At 38.9% G+C, this 27,607-nt stretch overlaps 1 protein-coding gene and 1 long non-coding RNA gene across 11 annotated transcripts in view; one reads left to right on the forward strand and one right to left on the reverse strand.

Moving 5' to 3' along the window:
• Positions 1–27,607, forward strand: part of RAPGEF4 (Rap guanine nucleotide exchange factor 4) — a 273,427-nt gene that overhangs the window by 72,531 nt on the left and 173,289 nt on the right. The window lies entirely within an intron of this gene.
• LOC141577646 (uncharacterized) lies at positions 11,996–19,296 on the reverse strand. Of its 2 annotated transcripts, XR_012506881.1 has the most exons (3): positions 17,754–19,296; positions 13,840–15,114; positions 11,996–12,385 (listed from the first exon to the last, which is right to left on the reverse strand). It is a non-coding gene; the product is annotated as an uncharacterized LOC141577646 (long non-coding RNA). The 2 variants fall into 2 exon arrangements; XR_012506880.1 differs by lacking the exon at positions 13,840–15,114.

Below are 27,607 nucleotides of genomic sequence, written 5' to 3' on the forward strand. Positions count from 1 at the left end.
AACCCAACTTTACTGAATGACTTTTTGGAGGAGTCTCTAGCTTCCTGGGCCACCTATGTCTATGTGTGAAACAAAGACACCTTTACTTAAATTCCGCCTTGCTGGCAGCAGTGGTGCAGTGGTCCAAGTTAATGCTGGATGTTAGGTGCTTTATGAGTTGAAACCTTTAGTGACCTCCCTCATCTTTTGGCTTGCAATTTCAAGAAGACAGAGCCACAGGTTGTGTGAATGGAGAAGTTAAAGTATAGGCAACAGTTCATAGTGTATCAACATATATTACTTGAAAGGCAAGAAGAACTTTGGTATATTTCATCATGTATCGCTGTAATTCAGTGATACAGATGATCAAAAAGAAAAGGACTCTAAGAAAGACAGGTTGAGATCAGATCAGGGGATGGAGATTAGGAAGGCCAACATCTGGGCTTGCTGGGATTCAGGGAACGTGAAATCCCAGAGCGCTGCTTTCTGTCAAACAGACCAAGAAACCTGGAAGCTGAGAGATTCTGGGGCTGAGAGAGCCCAGAGCAAGAGGCCAAATGTTGCTTGGAGACTGACCCAGAGGAAACTAAGGACTGTCATAGACATGCTCAGCGGATTGATCCACTTCGTTTCTCCAGGATGTGAAGGCCTGCGGGTCTTTATCAATTGGGACTTTCAGTGGGGGCTCTGCTGATGCTGGTGTAGCAAAGGTTACTCAAGGCCGTCAAGCCTGGGACCTTGGGTCATAGAAGGCGTAGAATGTTCCACAGCACTCTCTCATCTGTGTTCCCCTGGGACCTGGGGGAGTCTCCTCTGATCTCATGTAAGAGGCAGGTGAGCGCCCTAGAGCATTCCACTTGAGGGGTCCATGGCACGATCCGTGTAAAGGCCAGATCGGATTGAAAAACTTCATGGTCATATTTGTTTTACATGTGATGTGCCTGGTGGGTCTCTGTGTGTGAATAATAACTCACAATGGAAGATGAATTTTATTGGCCACCAGCTGAATGCTGGGAGTCATTCTCATCTTTTTTACATATTAATTCTTTAGCAGTAAGTGCCAGCTTAGTCTCAAGAGTATAGTTTAAGTATCCCGAATTCAGTTATATGAAATTTTCGTATAGAGAGCTTTCTTTTTGCTTAGGAAAAATTTAGGATTAGACCCAAATGTTCGTGTTTGGCTCTGAAGTAACAGAATTATTTGTTTAGTCCACTGACAGATAGGTCTATGTGTAGAGTAAGGAACGGTCCAGAGCGGGTGCTTCTACTCCAGGCTTTGTGAGTCCTGGGAGTTCATGGAGCAGCTACTGAGAAACCTGCCAACCTCTGATATTTTTTATCTGTCTGTGCATTTTTTCTGAAAAGAGGGTCCATAACTTTCATCGTAATTCCTGTTACCCCCATGAAGAGTAAGGACCATTTTCCGTAGAATCAAAAGGACACAGACCAGGTTATACAGCCTGTTCCTCCTTTATGTGGGAGAATATGAACAGTTGATTAACATGTCTTTACAGAATTTATGATGGTGAGGATGGAGATAGAAAAATAATTTTTGTTGTAAGGCTGACATTGGTATCCAGAAACACTTTTTGTAGTGAAAAAGACAATTAGAAAAAAAATAAAATGCCAAGTTCTAGCTCAAAACAGAAAGGCATTGCACTGAGATTTTCTACCAAAGCCTGTTTTCAAGTAAGGGTTTCTAACTTACAGATCCATTGCCCCTTTAAATAGAGCACATTTGAGTGTTTTGTATTCAGTTCCAAAATGATTGAACTTTAATAATTTTTCATGGAAGTGTGGTTTTGTATTTGTATCTCAGTACCATACCTTTCCCCTGAAGACAGTCCACGTTTAATAATGCTCATAAAACTAACTGAACAGCTTCAGACAACTGTACTTTTAAAAATTAGTTATATATAACAGCCCTTCATACAAAGTAAGAACTGTATTTTTTATTTTAGAAAGTTGATTTATTGAGATTAGATAATGCATGCATTTGGTTAAAAAAATTTTTTTAAGTCAGCAGGGTGTATATAATGAAAAATGTATTTTTCTTTCACCTCTGCCCCTAACCACCAGCTCCCTTTTCTAGCAGCACCCCCCGGATTTTGGCATTTTCTGTAGAGTATTTTATATAGAATATTCACTTTAATTGGTTATTGGCCAAGACTTCTAAAGCTGATGTTTGACTCTTCTTCTCAACCCCTTGAGAAAGAAAGAAAAAATGTTTAAAATTTCTTAAAGTATCAAGACACTATGAATTGCAGTCTTCACACAGATTGACCTTAACGTACCTGCCCAGGGTTTTAGTTTACTTTCTCCTTTTGCTTTTCCCACAACTTGACTCTCCTGATCTTTGTCTGATCTTTTAAATTTGAGAACATTATTGCAAAACATATATGTCAAACAGAAAATTCTAACCAAGCACGTAATAGTCTTTGCAGTATAATTTTAATTTTTAGTTATTAAGAACCAGTAATTTTGTTGAAAATTCAAACTAGGATATATAATAGTATTAAATATGTAAGAAATATAAAAATAATACTTCCTTTAATTTGAATAAAGATGTTTAGTTATTATAACTATGGGATATCACTTTGATATCATGCTATAAATAATACGTGGGAAATTCTTTTGGCATTAATTTTATAAGATGTTATTCCTGTAAATAACCCTCTGTCTTCTGCATTTCCTGGGTTGATGTATATGTACCAATCAAGGCAAGCATCCCTTATGGTGTAGATGACCTTGCTTCCATGGCCCTTGAGAGAATAAATATTTATGTTGACAGTGCAGCTGCCATGAATTGAGTTCATAAAATTGGGTTTGGGTATTTTAATCTGATGTATTATTCTTGCTTGATTTCATTGTGCTGTCTATGGTTCCAGGGCTATAAATCAGGGGGAGTGTTTGCCCACAAAGGAAAAAGAGAGTGGGAATAATATGAAACATGGCCTTTGTTTTTATTTAAAGTATTTCTTCACTTGGGTACCTGTTTTCTTTCGGCTGCAAGTTCCCAGAATCTTATCATTAAAAAAAAAAAAAAAAACAGGTTTATGGTGATTTGGGATAAGGGGTAGCATAAAGCTCATAAAACTAAAATGTGAAATAAGAGTGAGGGGTGTGGTAAAAAGAAACCTATTTTTTTTTTAATGTGCGAAAGTAGGACATCGTATACAAATTCAGACAATACAGGCAAGGCTGACCACACAGTTTGTGGGACCCAGCACATAATAAAAATGTAAGGTCCCTTACCCAGAGGTAAAAAATGTCATTAATGGTACTAAAATATAAAGCTTTTTCCTTTTTTCTTCATTCTCTATCTGAACTCATCATATTTCTTATTTGCTATTTACTGTTGTTCTAAGTAAAGAAAAATATTAAAATTTAAATTACCAGCACCAATTTACTGTTTACCTTTCTGTGGTGCAAGGCCAGTTTTAAATGCAAAAATCAGAACATTTAACTTGTATGTGGATTCCCTGAAATGACATACTTTGTATTTCCTAGTTCATACATGCATAGGCGTTTCATCTTTACCCAAAGAGCAGAAACCATGCATAAAGCTAATTCAGCTGTTTTTATTTCCATTCTTGTTGCACACACCTTCTACCCACACTCTCTCTCTTCAGCCTACAGGTGAGTAAGGAAGGACTGGAAGGAGAAGGACTCTGGGTCGCTCTAGCTTTCCTTTCTCTTTGTCATGATTTTCAGTGTCAGTGGTTGGCTAATACAGGGAAGTAATGTGGATAAGAAGGGATATGATAGAGTTCCTTTGTCAGTACCGTTGCACTCCTACTATGTTCAGAGCAAGTTCTGGTTAGTACAGAAAAAGGGGACTCGGGCTGGCAGCACCGGAATTTACTCACTGGAAGATGTTACATGCGTACCTTGTACTTGCCTTGGATCACGTTGCACTGTCCTGCGTCACGAGTCCACCAGATTCTGCCCTCATGAGGCACTGTGGATGCTGTGTGTCAGTGGGACATCAGGGAACAGCAGACATGCATATCCACTCTCTCCTTTGTTCATACACATGCTCCACTGTCCCATTGGACTTCACTTAGCAAAACACGTGTTCAAAGAGAAAAGTATTAAGAACTTCAGGATGGTGACAGCAGAGCATTAAGCTGAGTGTGTGGGACTCTCCTGAGCCTGAGAGTGGGGCCCCATGCCACCTCACAGGTCTCATGCCCATGGACCAGCCCTGAGTGTAGAAATGCAGGAAATGGAAAGTGCGTTTCTTCCTTTCCCCTCCCCACTCACATTCCCGGCTCCTCTCCCCAGAGGAAGTGACGTGGTTTCTTCAGTATACGTGTCAGATGCATAAAGATGGGCATAGCTGTAGATAGATATGTACCCAACCTACAGAGTGGTAGATTAAATATGACCCCAGATTCTTTCAGCTCTTCCAATCAAGAGGTGGAGTCTGCTTTCCTCTTCTTGACTCCAGATTGGCCCTGAGATGTGCTTTGACCAGCAGAATGCTATGGGAGTGGCTTTGACTTTGAGTGTTGGCCCATAGAGGCCCTGTAGTTTCATTGGTGTGCTCTGGGAGTGCTTCCTTCGTTGTGTGAAGATGCCCGAGATGAAGAGCCACATGGTCCATTCCAATCACTTCAGCCATAGCAGGCGAGGCCCCAGAGAATCAAGTCCAGTGAGCCCCACCCAGCCCCCGGCCACCCTCCCAGCTGACTGCAGCCACCTGTGTAAGCCCAGGTGACACCACAGAAGATTCCCCCAGGAACCCAGCAGAATTGAGTAATAGTCATTGTAAAATGATGTCGTTAAGTTTTGGGATGGTTTGTAATGAGTAATAATGATCTAATGGTGTATACATTAGAAACATTTAAACTTATGTACTTCCATAAATGGAATTGCATCATTCATATTGTCTGTGTCTTGCTTTTTTCCCATTTAGAGACCCTTCTGTCTCAGTCCAGTCAGATTAACCACATTATGCTGCAGAGTTTTTCACTGGCTGGATTCCTATAATTAAACCTATTCCCCTTTTGACAGTTATGTAGGTTTTGTTCTCATAAACAGCGCTGCAATGTACATTCTTATATAGGTATCTGAGTGTACTTTTGTGGAGTAAGTTCTTACCTATGGAATTACATGGACATTATATGAAATTTAAAATCTGATGAATATTTTCTAATTATGCTCCAGAAAACCAAGACCAATTTACACTCCCTTCAACAGTGTATGAGTATACTTCTTTTATCATTTCTTCAACACTGATTTCAAAGTTTGAAAAATTTATCAGGGAAGAGAAAAGTTGTCTTATTGTTGTTTTGTTTCCTTGATCATGACTGAGAGTGAGCATCTTTTAAAATATTTTTTTAAAAGTTGTAGTTTTAATCTCTGAATGGCTGGTTCATATCTTCTGTCAGTAGTCTGTTGGGTTGTATGTATAATTAAGATTCTAAGAGCTCTTTGTAAATTAAAGAACTGTCTCCCTTTTTTTTTACCATGTGTATCAAGATAGCTTTTCCAAGTTTCTGTTAGAGATACATTTTGTGACCAGGCACTGTTAACTGGAAAAACATTTCCTGACTTGCTTTCTGATTTTCTTCCTCAAGACATTTCATTCATTAATTTTTTTCTCTAATCTCTTTCCCTTGAACTATGCCCTAGTTACACATCCCTAAAGCCATGTTACTATAAACAAAACATTTTAAAAGGCATTTTGTCATCTACCACTTTTCCTGGAAATTTTTAAAATTTATCCATTTAATATTGTCTTTATCCTCTGGCTACTGGGGGGCTGCTCCTTCAGGAAGCTAATCCCAAATTACTTGGTTGCTGATCTGTTGGTTGCCAAATACAGTTCCCAGCAATAATTCATCCTTATCTATTTGGAGAAAACTAAAAGGAAGAATGCATTAAGAAATTTTATCACATGCTGTTTTTCTTGGCCAGATCAATGATAGGCATTTGGTACATGGTCCCTTATTGTCTTAACAGATCAGATACTTTTTGTAGGGTTGAAGCTAAAAATCCTGGGTAAAGAGATGAAGTAATTCCACTTTCATGCCCGGATTTGATCATTCCCAGGTGCTCAGTGTATTGTCCATCAGTGGTTCTAGAAAAACGGAATCTAACTATGTGTGGAAGACAGCACAAGCAGCTTCAAAAACCTCAGGGGAAAGAGCCGTTAAGACAAGGTGTATATTTTGAAGGTGGAGGAAGATAACTACTCAATTAAAACCTGATTTGGAGACTAATGCTAACACGCGGGTGAAAGGTGCTAGTAAACAGTACAACAGAGTTGGTGAGATCCTCTTTCAGAAAAGCTTGCAAACTTTAAAATGTACAACAATCCCCCATAAATAAATGTTCGTTTGTAAAACAAACAAACAAAAAACACAAACAGCTTTTAACCAATATGGGAAATGAGAAGCTCTTCAAAAGATTGATTTTCAGTAAAGGGAAGTAGTCTTCCTTTAAACATCAATATTTTGAAAATCATTTTTATAAATTTATGTTCTCCCATTTTGTCTTAGAAGAAAACAAAATTTAACGTTTTACCTAACATGATGACTATGTCATCCGTATGAGTTTGTGATTTTATTCTCTGCTTCAGTTGGCTGATGCCCTCAGAGGCCTCTGAGCTGTGTAGGAGTTTTTGCCATCACATCAAATGGCACCAGTATATTATGGAATTCTGTAGTTTTCCTGTTTTCCCCCTTGTTCCAAGCTCTGAGTGTTCACTGAAGTCAATATTCTTTTCTGTAGAAACCCCCTCTCTCGCCCTTCCCTAGAGTTTTTTCTCTGGCAAGACTGGGGAACAATATGGCCACTCTTTTTATTCTTTATTTTTATTTTTAGTAGGGGGAGGTGATTAGGTTTACTTATTTATTTATTTTTAAGGAAGTACTGGGGGTTGAACCCAGGACCTCGGGTATGCTAAGCATGCACTCTGCCACTTGAGCTATACCCTCCCCACCGGCGGGTCTTTATAGCACAGCATCTAAAGCGAGCGTAAATCAACCTGAAGAAGTGAGTTGCACTCACACTTGTAACAGTGCCTTCTCCCAGCTGTGATATGTGAAATAAACGTCCCATTTGTTTTGCTGGCTTAGGCGACTTATGGGCAGCTCTTCACTGTGTTCAGATGGGTTAGGAGATCTGTACGAGAGACCTCAGGTTAAGTGATATATGGCTGAAGTGATTTAAATCTTTGTAGAATATCATTTCTAAATTGTTCATCAAACTGCAAACACAGCCTGTCCTGATATGCAAGTTCATTAATGAATAGAGAGGGCAGTTTCCAGGGTGGGAAGCACATGTCTTGGGTCTTAGACTTGGGTCAAAATGAGATTTTGCTTTTTCCTGGCCGTGTGATATTGGGCCAGAGGTTACACCCCAGTTTTCTCACCTATAAAATGAGATAAAACATAGCTTGTATTGTAAGAGTGTGAGTGTCTAGCACATAGGTAAACATTGAGTGAAGGAATTTCATTAAATGATAGTAACTTTAGATATATATAATTTGATATTAACTGAAATATGTTGTATGAGTATAAATTATTAAATACATTCTCAATGTTTATGATAAATTAATCTATTATTATTGATATATAAATATATAATTATAAATTGCTTTACAAACTCCCCACACAATTCTATAATAATAATATCTCTTAACCATTCTCCATTCCCAGTGCAGAAGTCAGATTCACAGTGGCAGTGGAAGACTGGGGTCATGAAAGAGCTAAGACTCTCCAGTTTTTCATTTTCCTAAAGTGTCCGTTTTCAGATTGAAATGTGGGTCTAGGGCTGGAAAGAGGATGAGATGAGCATCTTTCTTCCCAGCTCTCTCTGACCTTTAATGAAGGTGATCCAGACCTTCTGAATAGAAGTGGAAGGTGGGGTAACTCCTGACCCTTTGTAATGGAAATATACTCTCCAGGCAGTGAACCATGTCACATCAGGGTGTAGACTCAGGCTTTTTTGAAAAATGCAAATTGCCAAATGGTGAACAATTTTGGCAACAAAAATTTTCACAGTAGCTTTTTTTGGGTGCCAAAAACTTCTCATGTGGACACACCGACTTGTGCCTACCTACACTGAGTTCTACACCAATGACTATCACTTCTAGGAGATGTGCCAGAATAAGCTGAATGGGGATTAGGTCTCTGTTTTTTTGAGGCTGGAGGTTTGGTGCTTTGAAACCACGAGAAGTCACCTGGGTATGGGGTCGGTGGAAGGGGCATTTGGTTGTCGCTCTTTGTCACACGATGGTGTCTCAGATGTGAGACAGTAGTGTAAACTCACAGCCTGGTCTTCCTCTCCGAAGCTGTGATTAAACATGCCCTGTTTGGGCGTTGCCTGGTGGATGAGAATAACAACACGGCTTGGGTAGGAAGGGTATTGTCCTGAGGTGTGGCATCCTTTGACTTCCTCCCCCAAATGGAGCATTTCCTGCTTTCCAGCTGGATGATGAGTCATGTGAAGAGCCCTGAGGATGTGACACAGGAGACCACTCAGGCCATAATTATTTGAATGGCATGGATGACAAATTGCTTTCATGCGCGCATATCTCATCCAGGTAGAGCCGGGAAGTGCAAGAAGGGCTGGAAATAGCTCCTGGCTACACGGGAGCATCTTTGATGCTAGTGCTTTCAACATCCGAAAGAGCCGCATCAAAGTAATGTTTACCAGCAGTCTCATTGCAGATCTGAACATCCTGGTGCTTGTTTCTATTTCTTGTGATTCTTGGCAACTGAGAAGCATTGTTGGAGTTCATCCAGAGTAGGAGATTCATCAGGGATTTGGTACATGCCTGAGACAGACCTCTGTATGCTTTAGTGGCACAAAGAAACATGTGGCCAGGAGAACCGTCATGCAAGAACACTCCCTGGGGTGTGTGAGGAAGATGGCTCATATCGTGTGGTAGACTCTGTTCTTCTAGAATATGGGCATTAGGATTTATTATATGTCAAGACCCTTGTTAAGTACTTTTACATGTTATTTTGTTTAATCCTAACTATGACTTAATGAAGTAATAATAATAAATACAAAATTAGCTATATAGATTTGTCATTATGCTAAGTAGGTACCGTATATAATTGTCTCATTCAATCCTCTTAATAACCCTGACCCCAGCAGGGATTATTAACCCACTTTATAAGTAAGAAGTCTGAGGCTTGGAGAGCCTAGAAACTTGCCTCAGGCTGGATGTAAAATGAAGGAGTTAGGATTTAAACTAGTCCTGTCTGATTTCAAACCTCATGATCTGTACCACACTGTTTGTCTCTTACTGTCCTGTGGTCAAGCAGTGTCAGCAACAATCCAACCAACCAACCAAACAAACCAACCAATAAACAAATAAACCACCACCACCACCACCAACAACAACAAACCAGTTTCAACCCCCTGTAATGCAATAGTATGTGAGAAACACATTCACTTGGAGAGCAACAGCCCAAATTTGGTGTAACATTTCATTCTCAGTGACATTTATGACAAAATTGGAATCTATAACATCGAGTTAAGTTCTCCAATCCTACTGTGTTGGTCATGTTTCTTGTGAGACCCTGAGGTGAAAAATCAAGAGATACTTAAGAAGAGAACACCTTGTACACAAGAAGGCCACTGTTTTTTGTTTTTTTTTTTAACCCTTCATGCTATTATACATATTTTCCTACAAGAAGTGGCCTGTTGGAGGGTCTCCCCTCTGGTTTCCTGAGAGATGAGATGTGTTTATTTCTCTGTACAAATCATGATGTGAAAGAACAGCCTCCTCGAAAATATCTTCCTCACTTCAACCTCCACACACGTTGTAGGGAGATCAGAGTCATGGTGGCGGTCCGTTGTACCAGGATGATCAAATGATCCAACCTCCAAGTCCACTGGGAAATCAGGGTGGAAGATAATCCACCACTTCCCACCTTTGTTCACCCTGCAATTTGTCTTCATTCTCAAGTGATTGACTTGGAGAGAATGAAGTAATATATCAGCTTTGGATATTTGATTTATGACCAAAAGACAGGAAGAATCCAGAGGCTGCTTTGTCTAAGGAGTCTCATGTGTGGAATAAGGTGAATATCTTAAATAAACTAAAGAGCTTTCTAAGCATGCTGGTGATGACTTCCATGTTTAGTTCTTTTTACAGCATACGTATGGTTTTTTTAATTGTAGAATCTCTCTTGTTTGGAGGCAATTCCAGAAAACTTTATATGTACATTTTTGATACAGGCTGAAGATCCTGTGCCCCTCAGACACTTTCTCTGCCCTAGGCGTCTTGTTCACACATGTGCAAATGTATCTAAAGTCCAGAATGGTATGGCACATGCACAGTACAGCAAGCACACAGTCGTGGGGGTCAGGAGGAAGAACTGTGTGAATCGTGTATTGGAGAAAACCAACTCCATCTGCTTGTACCGTATGTTGTTCTCTACTTATTTTTTTCTTAAGCACAAATTAATTTAGCCACAGTTTTCAAAAGTGGGCAATAAGTAAGATTGTCTCCTAAGCCTTCCACTGATTCCTGTACACCAAGCAGAGAGCAGCCCCCTCTGGTACAGATCTCCCATCCCCACCCTCAAATTACCAGCAACAAACTGAGAATCTCCATTTGTACTTTTAACGAAAGAAATCTACCGTGGCTGTTAATGATGGTAAATTAGAAGAAATGATTCTGCTTCCTTCAAAGCCAAGTCATTGGACTTACCACCATTTTAGATTTTAGGAAGAAATTTCACTTATTCATAGAATATTTATTGAATATTTAACAGGGGCACATTCAAATGACATCCAAAACATACAACATATGGGCTTTGGGCCCAGAGGTGACTGTCTAATTCAAGAGGTTAATTTATGTATATATGAAAAGTTAAATATTAGTATAAAAGTTTAAAAATACTAACATTAGTGGAGAAATTAATAGGCTGAGGAATGATGAAATAATGTCACATTTTTCACCCTCTGAAGTGCTGAAAACCTGTCTTATTTTTAGTACTTTGTCTTGTGTCCTTTCGTCCTTAGTGCTTTATCTGTAATTCAAATTTTTCTTACAATCTTAGCCCATTGAAACCATTGAGCACGAGGAGCATTATGGTCAGATTATCCTTGGTCCAAATTGCTCATTATTATGTCTTCCTTTCCATTAAGCATCTGTATTTGCTTGCTTTTTGTTTATGACTCTATTCCTATGAGAGCTGGTTCAGAGGTTCCGAGCAGGAGAGGAGCTACTGCCATGTCTTTAAAGAAAAATCTTCCTCTAGTGAGGAAAGCTGTTCTCTTAACTGAGCGTGCAGTGCTGGAAGGCAGAGGAACGGGTGGCCACCCCCCTGAGGGGGCCCGGCCGGCCCGATCAGCCCGGTTTGCAGCGCTGTGTTTCTGCTGGATCTCTTGCACGGCTCCTGTTCTACCCACTTAACGATGGAGCCTTGTTTTTTTGGCCCTCTCTGCTATTCTCTTAGCTTCTGATACTGTCTATTTTATCTCCCAGAATTATGTGCAGTGTTAGGGTGGACTACTCAGTAATGGCTAAGACTTTAAGGACTGAGTGGGAAGTCAGGATCAGCCTAGTGTCTTTAAGGTTGAATGCAACTGATGTATACACCCTCCATGTCCTGCACACACCCCAAGACAGGCTGTGTTTCATGGTTGGCCAGTATGCATTGCCAGGCAAGCCTGTGTGCTCTGGGTGTGCCCAGCACCCTGGGAGACTCCAAACAGGCATGATCTCCCAGGGGCAGAGTGGAGGTGGCCTCACCCTGTCCTCTCTTGGGAACCTCTTCTCAACGTCCCAGGCTGGGCCCATGAGGCTGGGTTAAATCTCTAATGCTTGTTGATGGTTTTCAGGTGCCACCTGGGAGAATGGGCCCTGGAGAGAGGCACTTGGAAAGTAAGACACGCTTCCATCTGAAGCTTTTCTACTATGAAGGCAGACTCTGCTTTTCACGGAGTGGGAATGACTCCTGGACTTCTTGCCTCCTCCCATTTGCCTCCTTCCTCTCCTATACCTCACAGTAAATCAGCTGTATGCTTCTCAAGCAAGAGATTCAATTTTACTGTTAGGTTTGGCTGGAATTGCCTTTAATGGTCAGAAAATTATCCAGTATCTCAAAAACACAATTAAAAAATTCAGCTACAGCATGTCCCTGTGATTTTTGCTGGCAGTAAGGAAGTATTCCCTCTGAGGAGGTCTTTTAGACAGTTGGCGTTTAGTACTTGCTCTCCAAATATTATTTCACAAGTGGAAACCTGAAGGGTTTTTTAGTCCATTCAATACCAGGCATCTTCTAAAAACTGAAGTATAGTTGATTTACAATGTTGAGTTAGTCTCTGGTGTACAGCATAGTGATTCAGTTATACAGATGTACTTTCTTTTTCATGTTCGTTTTCATTATAGGTTATTACAAGCTGTTGAATATAGTTTCCTGTGCTGGACCTAAATGAAAGTCAGAGAAAGAAAGACAAATATATGATGTCACTTATATGTGGAATCTAAGAAAATGACACAAATGAATCTATTTACAAAACAGAAAGAGATTCCCAGAGATAGAAGACAAACTTAGAGTTACCAAAGGGGAATACCAGACATATTTTAAGCAATTCCAAAATGAAAGTATCTGTTATAACATTGTCTTGGAGGTAGAAAATATCTTGCAGCTGGTCATTCTTACTTTCTAGGTACAGCACCAATCAAATACATGAATCCTGAGCGTGTTCTGACCCTGGTTCTAGCTCTAAAGAAATTGGCATCCTTGGGCAACTTACTAATTCTTTAGCAACTGTCCTCTTATTAGGAAAAAGGAAAGAATGTTTTAATTAACCTTACAGCTCGTCTGGTAGGAATACTGAGGCAGATGATAGTGGTGGGAAGAAGTAATCCAGGAATCACCATTGATAGCAGCGACCTAGGACATTTGTAACAGGGATCAGTGGAAGTGATTCTAGGCCAGGCTTGAGCTGCTTTCGGATTATTTGGAAACAGGGAGTCCTAGAGCTTTCTGGACCTGTGGTATTTCTGACTGAGCAGCAAGTGTTTCATAACATACCGTGGTTAAATACGTGCCAGGAGGGGTCATTGCCTCCTACACTCCCAGGGAGCCAAGAAGCCACGGTAACAACACTTAATGAGATGGCCTGACAGCTCTGGGAACGTCCCTTCGTGTGTTGTTTTGAATGATGCCAGCCAGTTTCAAGTGGGCAGGATTAAAATGCAAACCAAGCCCAGATTTTTTTCTTTTTAATTAATGTCTGACATTTGCCAACCAGGGGAAAGGCGATGATAGCGTGCAGCAAACAGACTGCTTAGAGCTGCACTGTCACCTGGACTAAACATCCGGACATGAGGTGGCTGGGGACGGCACTGGCCCCTCTGTGGCTACCAGGAATGGATTTGGCAGCTGAAAGGGAAACGTGAAAATGTTCCTCAAATGTGACCTTTTAAAAAAAAAACAAAAAGTAGACTTAAAATTTGTGGTAAAAATACACCTAACATGAGATTTACCACTTTAACATTTGAAGGGTACAATTCAGTGGCAAGAAGCACATTTAGAACGTTTTACAACCATTACCACTGTCTAGTTCCAGAGCGTTTTCAACACCCCGTAAGGAAACCGCATATGCATTAAACAGTCACTTCCCACTTCCTGCTCCCTGAAGCCCTGGCAACCACTAATCTGCTTTCTGTCTATGAGTGGACTTTTTAGGAAGGAGAGTGGAAGCCACTGACCTTGGGAGTTAGGACATGGGGGCTTCTTTTCAAATCTGGGCTCCCATCTTTGTTTTTCCAACAACATGGCAGCCCCCCCCCCATTAGCATCACAAGGGCAAACCTATAACTTATGACCCCCTTTGCAAACCTTTTTAAACAACTTTGAGGTATATTTTACGTACCATAAAATTCACCCGTTTCAAGCGTACAATTCAGTTAGTCTTTTTACAAGGTAGTGCAGCCATCAGCATAGTCCAGCTTTAGAACAGTTTCATCCTCCCAGTAAGAACCCAGTAGCCTCGTTACGGCTAACCCTGTTCTACCCCCAGCTCCAGGCAACCACGGATCTACCTTCTGTCTCTATAAACTTGCCTTTTCTGGCTATTTCATATCAATGGTATCATGTGAAATGTGGTCTGTGTCTGGTTCCTTTCATTGAGCAGGAGTTTGAAATTCATCCATGGTGTACTATGTGCCAGTAGTTCCTTTTTTCTGGCCAAGTAGTAGTCCGTTGACTGAATCTACTGCATTTTATCTATCCATTCACCTGCAAACATTTTATGGACCCAGCATACTTCCTCTGTGCAACTCTGCTACTCTGTGCAAATATTAAAAAAATTGTACAATTTATTTAATTAACGGTGGGGAGGTAATTAAGTTTCTTTCATTCCTTTTTAATGGAGGCCCTGGGGATTGAACCCAGGAACCTGCATGCTAAACACACACTCTACCACTGAGCTATACCCTCCCCAGAGTGCAAACATTTTAAAAGAAGTCTCTTATCTATCAATTCTAGAGGGTTGGACTGTTAGATGACCTCTAAGATCCTCATTAGCCAACATTCTGTCCAAAAAAGTCCCAGGGCAGATCCAACTTCTTAGACCATTCATTTATTCAGCAGATAATCTCTTGAGCCCTCTGGGCACACCAAGCCCCAGCACTCTTGGAATTTCTGCTCTAATGCAAGAGGCGGGACAAAGCTCTTTTCATGTCATGCATGGCTCCCCTTCTGGTGGGTCAAAGGAGTAGAAACATTCCAATGCGACTGATGTTTGGTCCCCTCTGTTCCCTCCCCAGACCCTCTCACTCCTCAGATGCTCCATGCTCCCCGCCCCGCCCCCCACCCTGTCCAGGTGCTCCCATTCCATCCTGAGTTTTCTGCACATTTTTTGGTGAATGCTTGTTTGCATGTCTCTCCTGTCTGTGGGATGTGGGCAACTTGAGGACAGAATGGTGTCTTGCTATATACCCTGAGCATCATGGAGGGCCCAACAGTGCCCAGCGGTTATTTGATGAACAAACGAATGACTCCCGTTCTGGCCAGGGGCAGGAGCAGATAGAAGACATGGACACACTGGCCTCGTCAGGTCTCCGGAGTTCTGGACACACTTGCTCTTCCCTCTCGAGTTACAGGGTCAGCAGTTGCATGTGAGCCTCTCCAGAGTGAAGGCCCAAGTCTGGGAGAGAAAATACATTGGGATGCAGTTCTCTCTGCTCCTTGGAACACAGGCTTGACACCAACTCCTTACCACTGTCATTAGTATTTTAACAGTATCCCTAGGGATCAGTCTGCAGGCAGACTGTGTAAGGAAACTGTATGAAAATGGTCCTGCGTGGCAGGGTGACTGGGTCCAGATGCCAGAGGTGGTGACTTATAATGGCTTCCCCAGGCCCCTCCCTGCTCTGTCCTGCCACCACCCGGCTCGTACTCTTAGCTTGCTCCTTGACTCCAGCCCTGGGTCATCCAGCCTGACTGGAAAGCCAGGAACAAAGGGGACAGGACACGTCGTGTGTGTTCCTGCAGGACACTGGGCCAAAGGTGGAAGATAGAAGACGCAGGAGGCTAAACCAGGCAAGGTGCTTCATGTGGAGAAGAAAACAGGTGGTTCTGTGAGGGCGTCACTGCTTTGCCAGTGCTGGTGGTTGGGATCTGATCAGAGTCCCGTTAAAATTACTGGGACAAAATATTAAAAAGGGAAGCGACATGGACATGTCTAGTCTCAGAGAATACTTGAAGCTTTCAGCATAGATTGTCATTATTAAGATTATGTTGTTCTGTAGGACTCAGTTCACAAGTATGATCTATTTTAATCGGACCATATTTTAGCCTTCTCCACCTCAGGACAACCTGGAGATTTTCCTCTCTCTATGGGCACCTTTATTTCCCTGGTTATTGATTGTGGCCCGTTGGTTTGGTCCCTCATATACATGTTTTCTTGGTTGGTGGCTGTCATATCTGTGAAGGTTCAACTGAGGGTCACCATGTCTCCCTAACCCCCATGAAGGACTCTCAATCCCTGGTGGGCTACAATCTGCTGGGTGCCCTTTCTTAGTGTTGAAGAAGCACTGAGATGCTAAGTTGGAGAGAAATTACCTTGGGTTTGGGTTGATTTTGTTTCTTTACCATTTAAAATGTGCTCATGCTTGAGGCACCCCAAATACATTATATCAATTCTCAGTTCATACACAGAAATACTTCTCTCTGTGTTAGCGCCGATGAAAATGCAGCAATACCTGGTCCTAATCTTGTGAATCAAAAGTCAGAATGTACGTTCTTTTTTTCCCTTCCTGACACTTTGCCTTTTAATTCACACTGGATCCCTTCTGTTGAGTTAGTAGTTTCATTTTAGTGTAGAAATCAAGTTTAATTAAAGCTTACTTGCCATTTAAAATAATAATTTGTTTGACTTAGCATTCTTAATTACCTTGAGTAAATTGCCTATAGAGGCTCACCTAATTCATCTGTTTGTTCAGATTATTACTGTTATTTGCATATTTTGAACGACACCACTTTAATGAAACACCAGGGTGGAGTCTGGGCAGATGATACTTTCCGTGGCAAATGCTAAGGAGATGCTCTTTCCGCCCTAGTCTGTTTGTTCAGCTGGAAGATTTGTTTTTTTTTTTTTTTTAATCATCCTACTGAGTTTTCACAAAAGATCAAAGTTTTAAAATGCTTTAGTTTTGGAAGACCATTAATAACGAAGTGTCTAGTCAGGGGCTGTCACTTACACGTCCTCCTTTAGCTTCTTACGAAGAATGTAGGCATGCCTCTCCTTAACCCCAAGATGTATTCCTACAGACTTGAGGATATGTATAAAGGGACCATGTGTCTGATGCATTTAAGGAACTTATGATAATTTGTTGGAAGGCTTGTCTATTACTAGTGGGAAAATGTGATGTTAAATAAAGGCAACAGTTTTATTATTCTGAGTATATTATAACTAGTAATCAGTGTGAATAAATGACCACCTCTAGGAGAAGGTTTTAGAGAAGTTATATTGATAAATAGGTGAGGATGATTTCTTACTTGCCTGTCAATTACTGTAGATTTTACACACGGGTTTTAGCTCATGATCTTTGGGAGTGCTGCTCTGATTGTTCTTTGGGAGCTTTTTTTTTTTTTTTTTTAATAGAGAGGAATAAGGTATGTCTTTATGGTTCTGAACAAGTTTGCAAGGCAATTTGATTAAATTAGTCTTAGATTTATTGATTTTAAGTAATTTCAGAACCTAATCATTGGTTTACCTCCTAAACTTTAGAAACTGATTCATAGTTCTCACTATAAAAAAAAAAACCCAATATGATAGAGCATAATAGTACACATTGCATTAATTTAAATATCTCCAGGTTTCCTAATGCCTATAATCAAAATGTGGAAAACATTCTAACATTCATTAGTGTTAGTTATATACTAAAAGCATCTCTGAATGATGTGGCCAGAAGGCATATCTCAAATAGGAAACATTCCCTCTTTTATGGCTTATTTGTAGAGAAAGTGTGCATGCATCTTATGGAACACTAGTAATGAAAGTAAATGAATAACAGAATTGGTTTTTGATGTCTGCACTCCAGTTTGAGGAACCATGATAAAGGCAGGGAGATAACTCCCTTCCACTCCCGATCAAGCCTGCATTCTAGTATACTCTGTTCATGAGGTTCTGGCCCCTGGTCCAGCATCAGTAGGGCCTTTGAGACCCCCCCCGCCCCATCATCATAGAAAGGATGCTGTCCTGGGGCTCGAGAGACCTGCTGTGGTCACTTAGTAACCCCATGACCTTGGGCAAGTTACATCTCTAGACTTCCATTTCCTTACCTGGAAAGTGGTTGTCTGTAGATAGATTAGACATTTTCTAAGGTCATTCTACTTAAAATTCTGTGCTTCCAGTGGCAATGGCTTGTCTCTGATCTGTATTCCTCTCTGGGCCTTCTAAGCATCCAGGGAGTAGGAAGAACCAGTTCCTGGATTGGTTCAGAAGGCAGAAGGCATGAATTAGAGTGAAGCAGGCTCGCAGGGCATCAAGCCTTTTGCTTTCTCAGTGCTCTGTGTTCTGATGAGCCTGCCTGTAAAGACAGACTGAACCTTTGACTCGACCTGGGTTTTTAATTCTCCCCACTGCCCACTTGGGGTACAGGGAAGTGGGGATGCTGGGAGGGATCTTAGGGACAAAAACATTTGGAATGTGCTCTTGATTTCTAAAATAACACTCTACCTTTGTTTAAAGAACACAAAGGAAGAATCCTTTTCATCTTGTTTGACTTAGAAAACAAATAAACTCTATAAACATGGTGACTTTTAAGTGTTGATACATTTTTTGCATTAGTAAGAGACTTTTCTTTATTTTTTAAATCACAAAGTAAAAATACCAATATTATTAAAAATTCAAACAATATGCCAAAGATATTAAGTTAAAAAATGAAAATCCTTTCCACTCCCACTATATTGGGCTCTCCACTATGAACACTTTTATGTGGCTATTTCCAGAAATTTTTCTGCGCACATATCAGTGCAGTTATCATATATGCATATCTTCTTTGCCTTGAAAATTAAATTATACTGTAAATACAATTATGCTCGTTGTCATCTTTTTTTCACTTACATGTCTTTCATGGATACCATGAGAGTACTTATAGATCACAGCAAGGTATGGGTTCATTAAACACAGCTACTGGACTTGTTTATATAACTGTATAGACATATCAGATCACATTTAAAAGAAGTAACTCTGTAGACAGTGTCACGGTAACAAACTCCGTCTTCTGTTTTAGGAATGTCGGTGAGAACTGGCCATTCTCTGGGCATCCCAAGTATTACTTGCCCTGAACTCTTTTATAAACTGGGCCCCAGACCAAAGATCGTCTTATTACTTAAAGTGGCTCTCTTTTAGCTATTCTGACAAATAAATCTATACTCATTGTCAATAAGCTAATATGGAACACTCCCAGATTTTATATTAGATGTACTTAAAAATTTTTTACTTAATGCTTATCTATTAGGACTTACTGGGTGTCAGGCACAGTTCTAAACACATTTCAAATTTGAATTCATTTGATTCTTATAACAAGTATATGAGGTAGGTACTGTTATCCCATTTTAGATTTATTACGATTTGTCTGTATAAACAATTGTATTATCTGCAAACAATGAGAGTCTTATTTCTTCCTTTCTAAACTTCATACCTTTTATTTATTTCTCCTACCTTACTGTATTGGTTAGGACCCCCAGCACAAGGTGAATAGAAGTGGTGAGAGAGGACATTCTTTCCTTGTTACCGATCTTAGAGAAAAACATTCAACCTGTCACCATTAAATATGATTTTAACTGGAGACTGAGGAAATCCCTTTCTGTTTTTAATTTGCTGAGAGTTTTTATGATGAATTGGTATTGAATGTTATCAAATGCTTTTTCTGTATGTATTAAGATTCTACATTTTAAAAAATTCTGGTAATATAGTAAATTATAATAATTGATCTTTAAGTATTAAAGCTGCATCTCATTCCTGAGACAAACTGTATTTGGTCACGATGTAAAACAGGATGATTTTCCTCTCTTTGTATTGCTAGATTTTTTTTTTGCTAATATTTGTTGGGATTTTTGTGTCTATAGTCATAGATACTGAGCTGTAATTTCTTATAATATCTTTGTTAGATTTAGATGTCAGGGTCAAACTGGCCTCATAAAATGAGTTGGGAGGTGTTCCATCCTGCTCCACTTCTTTGGAAAAGGTTTGTGTAAGATTAATACAGTTTTTTCCTTAACTGTTTGATAGGATTCACCATGAAACCATTTGTTCTGGAGTTTTCTTTATGGGAAGGGATTTGATAGTATATTCAATTACTTTAATAGGTATTGAGAAATTAGATTTTTAATTTTATGTTGTGGTAATTTTGGTAAATTCTGTTCTTCAAGAAATATGTCCATTTCATCTAAGTATTCAAATTTATTGACGTAAAGTTGTCTATTATACTTTCAATATATAAGGATCTCTAGAGATATCTTCTTTTTCACTCCTGATACTGGTAATTTGTATTCTCTCTTAAAAATTTTTTTTGATCAGTCTAGCTAGGAGTTTATCAATTTTGTTAATCTTTCAGAGAAGCAACTTTTGGTTTTCTTAATTTCCTCTTTTTCTATATTCTATTCCATCGATTTCTGCTCTTTAAAAAAAAATTATTATTTCCTTCTACTTACTTTGTATTTAGTTTGCTCTTTTTTCTAGCTTCTTAGGTGGACCCAGCATCATTGCTTTTATACCTTCACTCTTTTCCACTATAAACATTTAAAGCTGTAAGTTTCCCTCTAAGCACTGCTTTAATTGTCACATGAATTTTGATATGTTGCATTTTCATTATTATTTACCTTAAAATATTTTTATATTTCCCCTGTGATTTCTTCTTTGGCCCACGAGTCCTTTAGGAGTTTGTTGTCAATTTCCAAATATTTGGGGTTTTCTAAACATCTTATTGCTTTGAGTTTAATTGAATTATAGTCAGAATACATATTTTGTAGAAATTCAGTCTTTAGAATTTATTGAGACTTGTTTATAGCACACCAAATGGTCTGTCTTGGTGAATGTGCTGTGTACAGTTGGAAGGAATGTCTATTCTGCAGTTTTTGGAAGCAGTATTCTATAAATGGCAATTAAGTCAGTGTACTGGATGGTGATGTTTAAGTTTTCCATTGTCCTTACTAATTTTTTTTTTTTGTCTTGTTGTCCTGTCAGTTTTTGAGGGACCAGCCTTAAAATCTCCACTTAGGATTGTGGATTTGTCTACTTATTCAATAATTTTGTCAATTTTTGCTTTAAAATGTTCTATAATTAGGCATATATACATTTATTATTTTTATTTCTTTCAAATAAATTGCCTCTTTTATCATTATAAAGTGTCTCTGTGACTGGTAATACGTTGTGACTCGAAATCCAGTTCATACGCTATTAACATAGCCACTCTAGCTTTCTTATGCTTTCTCTTTTTCCATGCTTTTATTTTCAGATTATCTGTTCTCTGTATTTAAAGGTAAGGAGAACATATTGATTAGTTCTAATTTTTTATCCAATCTGGCAATTTTCTTTTTAATTGGAATATTTAATCAATTTATATTTAATATAATTATTTATGTGATTGGATTTAGATTTGCCAGTTTGCTATTTGTTTTCTCTGTGTCCCATCTGCTTTTTTCTTCCTCTTGCTTCCTTTCTTGCCTTATTTTGGGTTAACTGAATATTTTTTAGAATTCTGCATTAGTTTGTTTCAAAAAGCAGTTGCCAAGATGGAGTTACAGGTGCAAGAGATCTATTGGGTGTAGTGCCAACAAAAGACAAAAAAAGAGAGAGAGCAAGCATCTGACACCTGTGAAAGGAGGGCAGAAGAAAGGAAGGCTAGAGTAGAAAGAGCCTCAAATTGTGATTTTGAGAAAGTCTCCAGCCTGATGGAGGCCTTGGTGCAAGAGTGCCTGTAAACAGTTTTGCGTGGAGCAGAAATGGCCAAGTGCTCGTATCCCTGCCATGTTCAGTCATTGACTAATGATAAAGAACATGGCTTTGATTCACTCACAGTGGATCCTGAAGTTGCTGCCCTTGGATGCTGTGAGCTAATTACACTCCTCACTGCTCATTGGCTTGTTTCTCCTAGAAGGGAGATATAAGTGAGGTACATTCATGGCTGCCAGGAGTTCCATTTTAGTATTTCTATTGGCTTTTTAATTTCTTTGAATCAGTTTTTAGTGGTTGCTCTGGGGATTACCATATATATTTTTAATTTTTCACATTCTACTTAGAGTTAATATTGTAGTACTTCATGTCAAGCATTGGAACGTTGCAACGGGGTTAGTTCCATTTACTGCCCTCTCCATCCTTTGTGCTGTTGTTACGTATTTATGTTACAAAACCTACAATAATGCTATAATTTTAATTTAAATAATTGTATGTGTTTTAAGGGGTTTCAAAGAAGTGTATGTGTGTTTTATATATTTACTCACGTATTTACCACTTTCATTAATCTTCATTCCTTTCTGTAGATCCAAATTACCATCTTATGTCGTTTACCTTTACTCTGGAGAACATTCTTCAGCATTTCAAGTAGTGAGATTTGCCGGTGATCAGCTTTTGTTTTTCTGAAGATACCCTCATTTAGCCTTTGTTGTCTAAGAATACTTTTGCCAGATATGAAATTCTAGCTTGGCAGTTGTTTTTCCTGTTTGCAGTTTAAAAGTTTCATTCTGTTATCTTCTAGCCTCCATTACTTTAGATGAAAAGTTAGTATAATTTTATCCTCTTCATGCCATTTCCCCTGATTGCTTTCAAGATTTTCCCTTTATCTTTGAATCTTAGCAGTTTGAATATGATATGCCCTGGCATGGGTTTTTATTTTGTTTTGTTTTTTGTTTATCCTGTTTGGGGATTGCAAGGATTTTTGAATTTGCAAGCTTATGACTTTTTGTAAAAACAAATTTTGGCAAACTTGGATTATTTCTTCAATTTTTTTTTGCCCTTTTGCTCCTCTCCTATTTTTTCTGGGATTTCAATTAAATACACATTAGATTTATGCTATTATATTCTACACTGGACCCTCAGTTTTTTTTTTTAATTGAAGTACAGTTGATTTACACTGTTGTGTTAGTTTCTGGTGTATAGCAGAATATGTGTATATACAGACACACACGTACATATATATTCTTTTTCATATTCTTTTCCATTATGATTTATTACAGGATATTGAATATAGTTCCCTGTGCTATACAGTAAGACATTATTTATCTATTTTATATGTAGCAGTTTATATCTGCTAATCTTAAACTCATATTTTTAAAATTGAAGGATAGTTGATTTACAATGTTGTATTAATTTCTGGTGTACAGCATAGTGACACACACACACACACACACATATATATATATATTCCCTTTCATTATAGGCCATTACAAGGTATTGAATATAGTTCCCTGTGCTATACAGTAGAACCTTGTTGTTTATTTTATATATAGTAGTTAGCATCTGCAAATCCCAAACTCCCAATTTATCCCTCCCCAATCCCTTTCTCTCCTGGTAACTGTAAGTTTGTTTTCTATGTCTGTGAGTCTGTTTCTGTTTTGTAAATAAGTTCATTTGTATCATATTGTATATTCCACATATAAGTGACATCATATGGTACTTGTCTTTCTCTGTCTGACTTACTTCACTTAGTATGATAATCTCCGGATCCATTCATGTTGCTGCAAATGGCATTATTTCGTTCTTTTTATGACTGAGTAGTATGCCATTGTATGTACATATCTTCTTTATCGGGTCATCTGTTGATGGACATTTAGGTTTTTCCGTGTCTTGGCTACTGTAAATAGTGCTGCTATGAATATTGGCCTGCGTGTATCTTTTTGAATTAGTTTTGTCTGGATACATGCCCAGGAGTGGGATTGCTGGATATATGGTAACTCTATTTTTAGTTTTTTAAGGAACCTCCATACTGTTCTCCGTAGTGGCTGCACCAATTTACATTCCCACCAGCAGTGTAGGAGTAGACCCTCAGGTTTTGTTCATTTTTAAAGTTTTTTTTCCTCTCTTCAGATTAGATAATTTATTTTGTTCTGTATTCAAGTTCACTGATACTTTTATTATTTTCTTCCAATCTGTTGTTAGGTCTAGCCAGTGAATTTTTTTTCAGCTATTGTATTTTTTAATTATAGAATTTCCAGTTGGTTCTTTTTATAGTTTCCTCTTCTCTGCTGAGATTTTTAACTATCCTTTAGCATAGTTAGAATAACTGCTTTAAAATCTTTGTCTGCTAATTCCAGTATCTGCATCATACCAGAGTTGGTCTCTATGGATTACCATGTCTTTTGAGATAGGTTACATTTTCCTATTTCTCTACATTCTAGTAGTTTTGGAATGTACCTTGGACATTGGAAGTGAAATGTTACAGAGGTTCTGAATTTGTTCATATACCTGTAAATAGTATTAATTTTCTGTTTTAGCAGGCAATTAGCTTGATAGATCTCAAATTCCAAATTCCAAATATGTCTTCCCTATGACAGACAGCAGCAGACTGTTTAGTTCTTTTTACCTTAGCTGGGCTGCTTGAAGTCTGCTCCAACATGTATTGGAATCAGCCAGAGATTTAATCTGATCTTTACGTACTGAATTTGGAGCTTCCCCTCTATGGCTCTCTTCTCTCTGGATTTCCCCCCTCATTTTTCAGCTACTATCTTCTCTGAACTCCAATGAGTAAGATAGCAAGTTTCTACTTGAGATATAGCCACTCTGCAGAACTGACCAGTTGCTCCTGCCCTTAGCTGAAAAGCTGCAAAACATGGATAATCCATGGAGAGCCATTTTCCCAAGTGTCAACCCCCTTTAGTTTCTGCCTATTCTCGGTCACTCTGCAATGCCCTCAGATAGATGTTGTTATCCTTGTTTTTTTATATTTTATCTGGAGTTTATAATTATTATCTCTTAGAAGGAGTTACTTTCATGAAGCAGAACTCCTCTCATCCCACTTTACAGATGAGTTTAAAACACACTCCCGCTCCAGTAAGTTTAAGTCCTCTACCTAAGGTCACACAGCTGGTAAGTGGGAGACTTCCATCCAATCATAGGATTGCAACACAGTAGTTTGGTTCTAGAGTCAGATTTCTTCCAAGGGGAGGTTTGAATGGTATGAATTATGAGGACAATGGCAAGAAGCATAGGACATGTTCTGGGCCTTGTGGGGCCTTGTGATGTCAATGCCTTACGCCCTGGACTTGTCTCAAGATTTTGTTACTCAGTGGATGCTTCATGTATCTCTGGGTTTCTACATTATTCTATGTATGAGCTTATATACAAGTTGCATGAAAGGATTATGTGGCTAACTGCAAAGTAGACCTTTAAGTTATGAAAAAATCTCATGTTTTCAGGGTTCTATGGTGTTGGGCTCCTTGGCCATCTTACTTAGAAACTGGGGAATTTTATCATATGGTTCTTTTTGTGATTAAAATAAAGAGAATTTTTGAAGGAGAGTAATATCAACAGTAATATAATGAAAGTATAGGAAGTATTTATTGAAGAAACTCACAACCACGATCTTGGGATAGTTGACTTTAAAAAAATGTAAGACTAGTTTAGCTGATGTGACCCATAGGCCTTAGAAGCATAACAACACCAAATGAACAATACTTGTTTTGGAGTTTCTGCCCCTTCTTAATTGTTTCCCTTTTTCTCCTCTAGCCTAAGTCAGTTTCAGTTAACATTCATCAAGTGTTTAATTTCATCTTATTCTTCTTACCCCTTGATTTTAGCTTCACTTTGCTTTTTGAGTCTGACTTGCTTCATACTGATTTTGTCATAGTTTGTAAGCTGATTTGTAAAGTAGGGCAATCTTCTTCATGTATATTACTTTCAAACTAAAGGCAAAGGCCTATGTATTTGCTCTTGGAATTCTCTCCGCATCCCACGCCAGTGCTCAGATACCGTGCTCCAGCTGACTGGCCAATAAAGAGCAGGGGTTCAATACTTGATTGATGGATGGTTCTGACTCCCAGCCAGTCAGTTCTGGGAAGGTGGGCTTATCTTCTGAGTGAAACAGAACTGAGTCCTTAAAGGCCGTGATAAAGATTTTGGCTTTCATCCGAAGAATAACGGGAAGCTATGCAGAGTTTTAAGCAACCAAGTGACAAGCCCAGATTTAAATTTTTAAAATAATTACTCTGAATGTTTGCGGAACAGTTCTGTATAAACAAGTTCTGGAGTGCAGAAATTCTTATATGAATTTAAACATTTAACTCAGGGATGCAACCCAGAAGAACTGATAGCCTGGATGTTCTTCCAGCAGCCCTCCTGAGTATTATTTCTCCTGACTGTAATTCTGAAAAAAAAAGTTGAGAAGCAGAAAGTTTTTTAGGGATCGGGGCAGGGGGTGTGTATGCAAGGGCCTGGAATGTGAGTATTTTGCATCTCTGATAGCAGACATTGTTCTAGTAATGAAAAACTGAGGCAATGCAAATATCAAGGAATTTAAGAGTTTAACATTATAAATCTAAAACTGGCAAGTCCATATTTTATGTCTATATGGAAATGGATGTGTCATAACTTGTTAATTTTTAAAAGGAAAATTTAAAATGCAGTATACATGTTTAAAAGTATTAAAACAATCACATTTTAACAAAAATACACAAAAACAGAGATGAAACTTGTTATACTTTATTATCCACCAAATGCTGTTGCTTAACAGAGTTAAAAAGTTTTGTTGTTTAAAATGTGGAAAATAATCTTAATATTATTTCAGTAATCATTGGGAAATCTAAGTTAAAAGCACTGAGACGCTGCTAAGACAGCAATGGTTTCAGGAGATTAAAAACTTTCATATGAAAATGTAGAATTATGTTTCCTCTTCCCAAACATTTGTTGAGACTGAGAAAATTTTAAATATGTCTTAAAGAAAGTAACTGACATCGGCTGAATTAAATACAGCCTTTTGCTCCTGCTCCGTCTACTGTTTGTTGATCAAAGGTTACAAGGTTAATAATGGTTTGTTGGATTTCTTCAGATTTTTATAGGATTTTATGCTTCTTGTGTGCAACTTGCTAAATCATAGCACTCATATTCTGCATTAAAATAAACACTGAAGCGTGTGTGTGTGAAATAAATATCGATGGGAAAAGGAAGTGATTTCTCAGGGAAAAAAGAAGTCACTGAAATGTGTACTGTACCCTGGGCAGTAAGTGGAGAATTAATTTACTTTGTGTTTGTAAATATTGTCAATTCTATATTCTGAGCTGAAAAACTGGCAAATGACGGCTCTCTCTAGTATTTCCTGAGGCCATCTGTACCGTTTTAGAGAATAAATCATAAATAGACCTTTGAACTAAGACAGTCAGTCTCCCTGGACCTATCCTTTTGCAACTGACTTTCAGTCTCAATGGGATATTGAAGAGGAGGCTGGATAGAATAAACAGTGGAATCCTTGTCCGGGAATGACTGCCTGGCAATTGTTTCATGGAAAACCAGAAGGGGTGGGGGACAACAGCCCTGCTCTGCTCACTGGCTCTTTAATTTAGATTACCAATGATAAAGCCGGGGCTACGGCTAAAGAAAGGTAGGATGCAGACGCAGGAACATTAGTGCTAATATGCTGCAGAAAGACACGATAAATCAGCCCAGCTCTCATACATCACTGAGGGAGAAGCTGATTGCAACTTGACCATGTGTCTGAGTAGTCCCATCAGCGCGAAGAGCAGAACGTGGATTAAAAAAAACTAGAATGTACCTTTAGGGGCTACTGCCGAGCTGGACCTGGGAGAAGTGTCTGGTGTAAGTTTCAGCTTGTTTTATCCACGTATTTACCAGTGTTTTCCCACGCAGGGAGCTTGTTTCTCTTTCTGTGTTTTCGTGGAAGCCTCAAGCATGTTTATTTACAGTCCTGGACTTCATTTTGTATAAATGTAATACCAACCTAATAAAGTTCTTAACAGAGGACAGTTTAGCCCAGGGTTTATCCAGGAGAGAAATGAGAAAAAGTGATGTTATCATTACTGCCTATAGGAAGCCTGTGGGTGAGTTCTGGTTTTTTGGGTTTTGTTTTGCGGGGAGGTGAGGGTTAGAGGGATACATTTTAAACTAAAAACTCAGTTCTCTAGCCATTTATTAAACAGACGTGTTGGTAACCCAGCATTTCACTCCTCCCCTGGTCTTTTGTTTT

The sequence above is a fragment of the Camelus bactrianus genome, chromosome 5 (assembly GCF_048773025.1).
Source record: "Camelus bactrianus isolate YW-2024 breed Bactrian camel chromosome 5, ASM4877302v1, whole genome shotgun sequence".
In the NCBI taxonomy this organism is placed as follows: Eukaryota; Metazoa; Chordata; class Mammalia; order Artiodactyla; family Camelidae; genus Camelus; species Camelus bactrianus.